We start from the raw sequence: 7,992 nt of genomic DNA, 5'->3' as shown, positions 1-7,992 counted from the left end.
CAAGAAGAGAAAAAGGGTTAACCATAAAGGTGTGTCCCAAAAGGAAGGAACAATATATAGACAATGAAGGTGTCAACCTGAATTAGGGTTTCAGAACCAAGAAAGGGGGGTTAACCATAAAGAGAATGATGCAATAAAATGCATGAGATCACTGACTGTATGCTTTTGAATAAAACCTTGCTGATGATGTAAGACATTGTTTCAATCCCTAAACAACGGAGGTATAAGAAAGATAATCCTTAGTCAACCCCTTTGGGCCTTGGAATATGAGTTTCTTTCTGTACACAAAACCCTCAATCTTAACCAAGGGTAGGGTAGTCTTCAGTTATTTTAACCTTACATTCAAAATTCAAAAAGGAAGCATTCCACCAAAGGATCAACCATATCCTATCCCTCACAAGAGGTCGAGAATCACACATTCATAATGGTTATCCCTTACCAACAAAAGGAGTGAGACAATCACAACACCTTCAAATCAATCAAGCAAATGTCACACGTTTTGTGCCAATACAAAAATCAAAAGAAATTAAAAGCAAAAAGAAAAGCCCGCTAAGTCAAAAGCTTGAAAACAAGTGACTTAGGCAAAAATTTGGGCATCCTGGTGGACTGCAAACCACAAAGGATCAGTCAGAGAAAAAAATAAGGGAAAGCAAAACAAAAGAGGATCAATAACAAATTCCTCAGTAAGAGCAAATCTGTGTGGCTGTAAACAAAGGAAAAAGGTGAGTGATTGTAGCTCCAAATTCTCATTGGTTCCATAACCATCATTGATACTATTCAAATTCCTTTTCCGAATGATGAACGTCTGTTCCAAGCTAACTGAATGTAGGATTGGAGAATATCACGGAGAATGGGTGAGGTAGAATAGGTTTTGAGCCTTATATCCTTTCTTTCTGAAACTGTGAACTAGGACACGTTACAACCCTCAAAAGACCTAATTGAAACAGGGTTTATTTCGAAAGCATATTATGGTAAGATCGCGTCAAAGATGACTCATAAATATTTGCTTGTCATTTGTATTGATACTGATATAACATTCTAATTAGTTATTCATTCACTATATGTCATAATCTTAGCGAACATATTTTAATTTCAGAACTGACATAAGCATGACATTATAATTATCATTTTTAAAATGAGCATTTTTACTTGCGAACAAGCACTTGACATCAAGAAAGCTTACATAATGGGAAGATTGATCACTCTGAAGCACAAATGTCTTTATAATTCAGTCAATCTGGGGCAATTATACCGAGATTCGACAAATCTCTCTAAATCAGCTAGACAAGGGCAAGGTTACTTCAAGGCTCATATTGAGGCAGGCCACATCAAGAGCACGAGAAGTCAATCAATCTCAAAAATATTTAATCAAGGGGATACAATTCCAAGACATTGAGGCAAGTCAGATTGAGATCTTTAAATGACAAGACTACTTCACAACTTGTGACTAGGGCAATTAATGCAGATATCCAACAGACTGGGGAAGAGGTAGGCTACTAAAGTACAAGCTCTCTCCATGTTTCAAATCAAGCGCAAAGGTATGTTAACAATGTTGAGCCTGAAGTTGGTGAGGGAGGATCTAGTTAACCATTGCACAAATAATCACCCTGTGGTAATCACGTCGCTTCGCTTATATCATGAAGCCTTGAGGGTAAAAAATAAAAGCTTTTTGGGTTACTTTGATTACCTGGAAGGTTCTCGATATCTAGAAGCATCTTAATGACTGCCCAGTTAGATCATATATCTTTTTCTCCGCAACAGAATCATTTGAAATCTCCGACAGTGGTGATAATATGAAGCATTATTTCAATATAGTTTCTTCCGTGCAGTTAGTCGCGAGTCGAAGTCTACTCTACACTAGAAACCATACATTGTGAATATCACTCATGTGGCCACATAATCATTCATACATCATAAAAAAATAATGAATCATACATTACATATAACATGCATATCACATTTCTCCTTTACGATTGATATAATTCCCCATAAAATATTTCAATAAACCCCAGTAAATGAACCTTTGAAAGTCTACCTGCCATTTCGTATTCCATATACGCTTACCTATATCACATTACCACCATTCTCAATGGGCAAATTTTTGGATATTTTGGTATTTAATCCTCTTCTACCTTGAATACCCGAAGAGCTTTCACTGTTCGGATATTCAGGTTAAAGATGATTAAATAGAGGCATCTGTCACACCCTAAAATCCCCCCCCCCCCTTTTCATTTTTATCCAACATTTGACTTGAGAGTCATTTGTACTCATTCATGCCTCATTCATGTGTATCATTCATCCATGTTAACACTTACTACTAATCATCATAGACTCAAAGTTTGTGGTTAACAAAAGCTAGGGTTTGCTTATGGATCAAGCCCTAGGGATGTGGATGTCTCATCATATGGAACCATTGGAGTGAAACCCTAATTTCTTGATCTTTGGGACTTTGATGCAAGAAGATCACAACTTGGAATTCATATGGGCATCAAAACCCTAATTCTTGACTTCTTTCTCTGGGATCTTGTGTTTGACCTCTTAAGCATTGGTTTGACCACTAAACAATAATTATGGGTCCATGTGTTAGGGGTTTGAATGTGGAGCGTTATGCTTGGTTTGGAGACCTTGATTAGATGGTGTACATCATGGAACCCTAATTGTGCATGCCTGATCTTATGTGCCATTTGAGGTTGACTCTTAATCATGGAATTGACTGAAACCCTAGCTCATTAGGAAGAGGTCTTGGCCATCTTGTCATGCATCATCAACCATTAAACTTGCTATTGTGCATGAGATTCATTCATCTAACCTACATGTCCATATGTTTGAGGTTTCATCTAGTTCAAGCTTTTGTTCAAACATCCATACATATGTAAGCTACTTGGTATTTCTTAATTCATTGATCATGGGCCTATGGTGCTTTCAAGGTCTTTGGTCCTTGATTTATGGTCATTACTTCCATCCACATGGTGATGTCAAGATCATCAGTCCTTGGTCAATAATTCTTGGATTCATGCTTTCATTAGTGCATTGATCATTTAGTCCATTGTTTGTCCTTGGTCCATTATGATTCATAGGCCATTAAGTCTTGATTTTATCCATATATCTTGGTTCATTTGGTTCATGTGTTATCACGATCCTTATGATTTAATGGAGTAATGTATTTGTTTCATTCATAAAGTTAATTCTTGATTCACATACAATCATATTTTATTTCATCCAAACATTTGAGTTTTCTTTCATTCATCAAGGGATACATTGTTCCATTACAAAGAAATAAAAAATATACATTTTTCAAAAGTTGACATTTTGGTCAACTGTTGACCTTTTGGTCAAATAGTTGACCAAAGTTAACCTTTACGTTTCTTCCTCCTAAACCTAATGTTGGCTACATATACATCTATATTTGATCCAATGTTCCTTCATGATCAAGAAACTCCACTTTTCGCAATTTGACCATTTTCATGTCATGAGCCTGGTCTTGTCTTGCCTTGCCCACCATAAAGCCATGTCATGCTTTGCTTAAAGACCTCCTATCATACCAACACACAAAAATCAGAATTCATGTTCAAGTCATCCACAAAACCCTAACCTAAACCATTCAAATCCAATTCCATAACCATTCATTCCAAACTTTCAAATAGCATACCATTACAATCCAACACATTCAACCAAACAAGTCCATACACAATACACAATCCAATTCATTCAAATTCAATCCATATTTCAATTGATACACAAGCCAATTTCCCAATTCCACAATAATTCCAAACATTCACAACCCTATGTAACATTCAATTCAATCAAGCTAATGCATGAATATTCCATACAATCCTTCAATACACATTCCAATCACTACACATTTAATACATTATTTAAATGTCCATAATAAGCAATCTTAGTCCAAACAATGAACCAAACATATCCAAGTAATTCAGAAATGAAACACCTTGCAGCCTGTAAACTAATACAAACAGACCAAACCATTGCCCTGCAACCTACTGACCAATAGTCCACAACATATCCATTGCCCTGCAAAATCCCAAGCGCATAGCCATAAGTGAAATCAACAAAGTAGCACCGTGTAATTTAGAACAGGGCATGGACATGACCTGCATAATGGCACCCTGCTTAAACTTTGTTAACATAACATTAACCCTTCATAGTTCATGACAGAGCTAAAAACAATTTCACCTAGAGAAATTCGCAACAGACCACCAAATAGGACCACAATAACTAACAAGCACGACACATACATAGACTCCTAATCCAACTAACTGAATTTGAAATGATAACAAACTAATTTTCCACTCATTTCAAAACTAACAGAATTGCTAATTTCTAACTAACTTGAACTTCTGATTGAATTTGCATTTGCATTTTCTAACAGAAATTGGGAGGACCTAAAATCTATAAGTACATAGCAATCTTCACAAATCAGGATAATCACTAATCACCAAGAAAATCACAAAGGAGAAATTCTCTCGAACCTCACTGCATTTTCTCAGAGCTCATTGATTCTTCACTTTTCGTTTTCACTCTCCTCAATCCCTCACGCAATGACTCATCACGATTCGAGCAATAACTAGGCAAGCATAACAGAATTGCAAACAGAGGGAGAAGAATAAATAAGCATCGAAGCGATTATAGAAGAAAGAAGACAAAGGATTTGATACCTGCTATCACCGATAGCCACCGCATCAGATCTCCATTTTGGTAGGTTTTTTTCTTCTCCTTCTTGTTCATCATTTAAGCGCGTGAATGAGACAAATCGGTGTGAGGATTCCATTTTGAAAGAGATGCTGAATTCGAATCAGAGTTAATTTTCTTCTTATTTTGCACTGGAATGTTGAGATGAGAGTGAGGGGTCGAAGGTTTGAATCCGATTCCATTTCGTTTATTCTTGATCTGCTTTGAAGCTTTTGAATGAGAGGAAGATAATGAAACCAGAGTGTTCATATGATTCATTTGCTGATGCGTTTCATTGTTGTTGAGAAGCTCGCGTTTGAATTGTGAATTTGACCTGGATTTTGTACGTGGACATGAACTTGGACCGGGACTTGGCTGCTTGGTTTGGGCTTAAGGCCCAGACTTGCTAATTGCACCTCCTCAAAGATCCATACCCCTGCCTCACTTCATATTGTTTCTTGTTTTGTTCATTTATTTATTTTACTTTTTACTTTTTTTTTAATTTCTGTTTTTTCTTAGATTTTGTGCTTAATTCAATGTTAGATTTAGGTTAATTTTATATTAGCTTAAGCTTGTATCAATAGGATTAGATATAGTTATAATTAATTAGGTTTAGTTGATTTTAATTAGATTTTAATTGTTAGAATTAATTCAATGTTAACCAAATTATGCATAATGAATTTTACCCCTATGGTTTTGAAAAGTCAAGAGATTCATCCCCTTAGTTTAAGGGTTGTATAAAATCAATTAGTATAGTTTGCTTGATTAGTCCACTAGGTTTCATCTTTTTAATTACTTTACATTTTGATTTCAGATTGTAAATTTTTGATCATGTTGACATAGTTGATTTTAATTGTCATGTTACTACCATGATCATTTATCTTGATTAAGGTTTGAGTAGGTTTAACATGTATTAATCTTGATATTGATCCATGAGCCATGATCCATATTTGTATGTTAGGTAGTGATATTTTTGATCATTAGTTTAATGCCTATTTGAATATCCATAAGATTATGAATCTTGATTAAATTGAAAATTCCATTTCAATTCATCATGATGTATGCCTTATGTAGATATCATTTCTCATCATGTTCATGAGATTAATATCCCTTCTTTATTGATTTTCCATGTAGAATCCATGAGTTGAACTTTGCTTGCTTGCTTTATTCTCTTTAATCTCATTTTAACTCCATTAAGTTGTGTGTTACTTAGATCATCTGGCTTCGAGTTTAATCCCTAATGTCTTTCATTATCACCATTGTGTTGCACCTTTCATTTAAATTTTTATTGTTTGTTAATACTTAGGGGTACCTGTTGTACCCTAAAATTTGCCTTCCCCTTTTCTTCACATCTCCATCTAAGCATTTGACTAGGGTTCAATTGCATACATTATTAACTCATGCCTAAGCATCATTCATCACCATGGATTTCAAGTGTTTGTCTTGCAGGGATTTGGTTTGTTTGTACAACAACTGGAAATGCTTGGTTTGGACTTGCCCCGAGGCACCGAGGCCTCCAAAACCCTAATCTCAGGAGATCTCAGTGTGTCGCACTCAGCATCCAGTACTTGGTCCGTCCATTTTGTCCCCCTTGGTGCTCGAGTCTTTAGGTCATAATCTATGTCCTTGGTCTCATAACGTCCATCCACTTTTATTCATTCACTTGATCATCGTCATGCCACTATTGCTTGGTCCATAGGGTCACGTTCCCCGCTTTCATGTGTCAGTTATAGATCTCGGGTTTGAGTTTGTGGTCATGCTCATGTATTAAGTCGATTCGTTTTCATTCAATGGGCTACTTCCTTTCATGTCCATCCCTAAAATATTCATTACATACAAAAAAGGGTGCAAAAAAGGTGTAATACATTGCAAAAATGCAAAAAAGGGTGCAAAAAAGGTGTAATACTCATGACTCGGCGCAAAGCCCCCAGGTCCGAATAGGTCGACCCACCGATCGACTCAATGCTGGGAAATTTGAGTGAGTCGACTCACTCACTCTTCACGTCCACTTATTCACTTTTTCCTATTAACCTTGTTCCCTCGGGTCGGAACAGGTCGACTCCCAGGTCGACTCAATTCTAGGAATTCCTGATTGAGTCGACTAATTCATGCATTGCATCGACTAATTCTGGGATAGGTCGACTCAACCCTGGGTCCAAATCATTTCAAACCCATGGTTCAAATTGACCAAAAGCAATTTTGATCAATTAAATCCTTTGAACTTGCATAATCCCACAGTCTAATTTGAGTGACCGAAAGACCATTGGTCACTTAATAAGACATTTCTTCTAAGTTGTAGAGCTCGAAGCCTCAAGTCAGACTCTCGATCAAGGCATCCTCAATCATACGAAGCAATGGATTATACAAATGCTTCAAAGGTGGAAACTGCAAAGCCTGTTAATTCAAAGTTGGGATTGTGTGGCACGAGCCTTAAGCGATAGAGAAGGAGTGAGACTGGAGAATTCCTACCCCTATTCTGAGTATCTTTGGGTATGGGACGTATGACCCAACACTCATCGTATTCATCTATATTCATAGACTTTAACATAATTCTAATCATACGATTGACAAGTCTCTCTCACTACAAAACAAGGCAACAAGCAAGGACTACCTCAACAACTTATCAATCATGAATCAAGTTGTACGACACGAGCCTTAAGCAATGGAGAAGGAATGAAACTGGAGAATTTCTACCCCCATTCTAAGTATCTTTGGGTATGGGACTAATGACCCATCACTCATCGTATTCACCCCTATTCATAGACTTTAGTGCAATTCGAATCGGACGATTGATAAGGTCTTCATCAACACAAGAAACAAACACAAATATTCTTCTCTCTCCACTTGAAAGTTAATACGAGAGTTACATGCCATGAGTCTTAAGTAGTAAATAAGGAATGAGACTGGAGCTTTCCTACACTCATTCTGGATATCTTTGGGTGCGAGACGTTTGGCTCGTTGCTTATCGTATCCACCTTTACTCATAAACTTTAGTGTGATTCTTATCAAGTAACTATCAAGTCTATTCATTCTCTATTCTAATCACTTCAATTCTAATCATTCAAGCATTCTTGCCTCCAATCATTCTTGTTTTCAGCCCTAGTGGGCTGAACTACGAAAGTTCTGATTTCCTTATTGCACTATAAGGGTACGTAGACAGGAGAATTCAGATTCTTTGCGAGCTATCTTATTTATCAATCTACCTTATCAATCTTCCCTATTTATCAATCAATCATTCTCCATTCATTCAATTTATACCATCCTTTTGAGATCAATCATATCTTCTCCTTGGACTCCTTGTCT

The 7,992-nt window shown here is 36.6% G+C and overlaps 1 long non-coding RNA gene across 1 annotated transcript; it reads right to left on the bottom strand.

Annotated features, from left to right (window-relative positions):
• Positions 1-3,146: 3,146 nt before the first annotated feature.
• On the bottom strand, positions 3,147-5,109 carry LOC127129887 (uncharacterized). The gene is made up of 2 exons (XR_007806399.1): positions 4,677-5,109; positions 3,147-3,533 (listed from the first exon to the last, which is right to left on the bottom strand). It is a non-coding gene; the product is annotated as an uncharacterized LOC127129887 (long non-coding RNA).
• Between the last annotated feature and the right edge of the window lie 2,883 nt (positions 5,110-7,992).

The sequence above is a fragment of the Lathyrus oleraceus genome, chromosome 1 (genome assembly GCF_024323335.1).
Source record: "Lathyrus oleraceus cultivar Zhongwan6 chromosome 1, CAAS_Psat_ZW6_1.0, whole genome shotgun sequence".
In the NCBI taxonomy this organism is placed as follows: Eukaryota; Viridiplantae; Streptophyta; class Magnoliopsida; order Fabales; family Fabaceae; genus Lathyrus; species Lathyrus oleraceus.
Note: the sequence above shows the minus strand (reverse complement) of the source record. Positions and strands in the feature narration are given on the sequence as shown.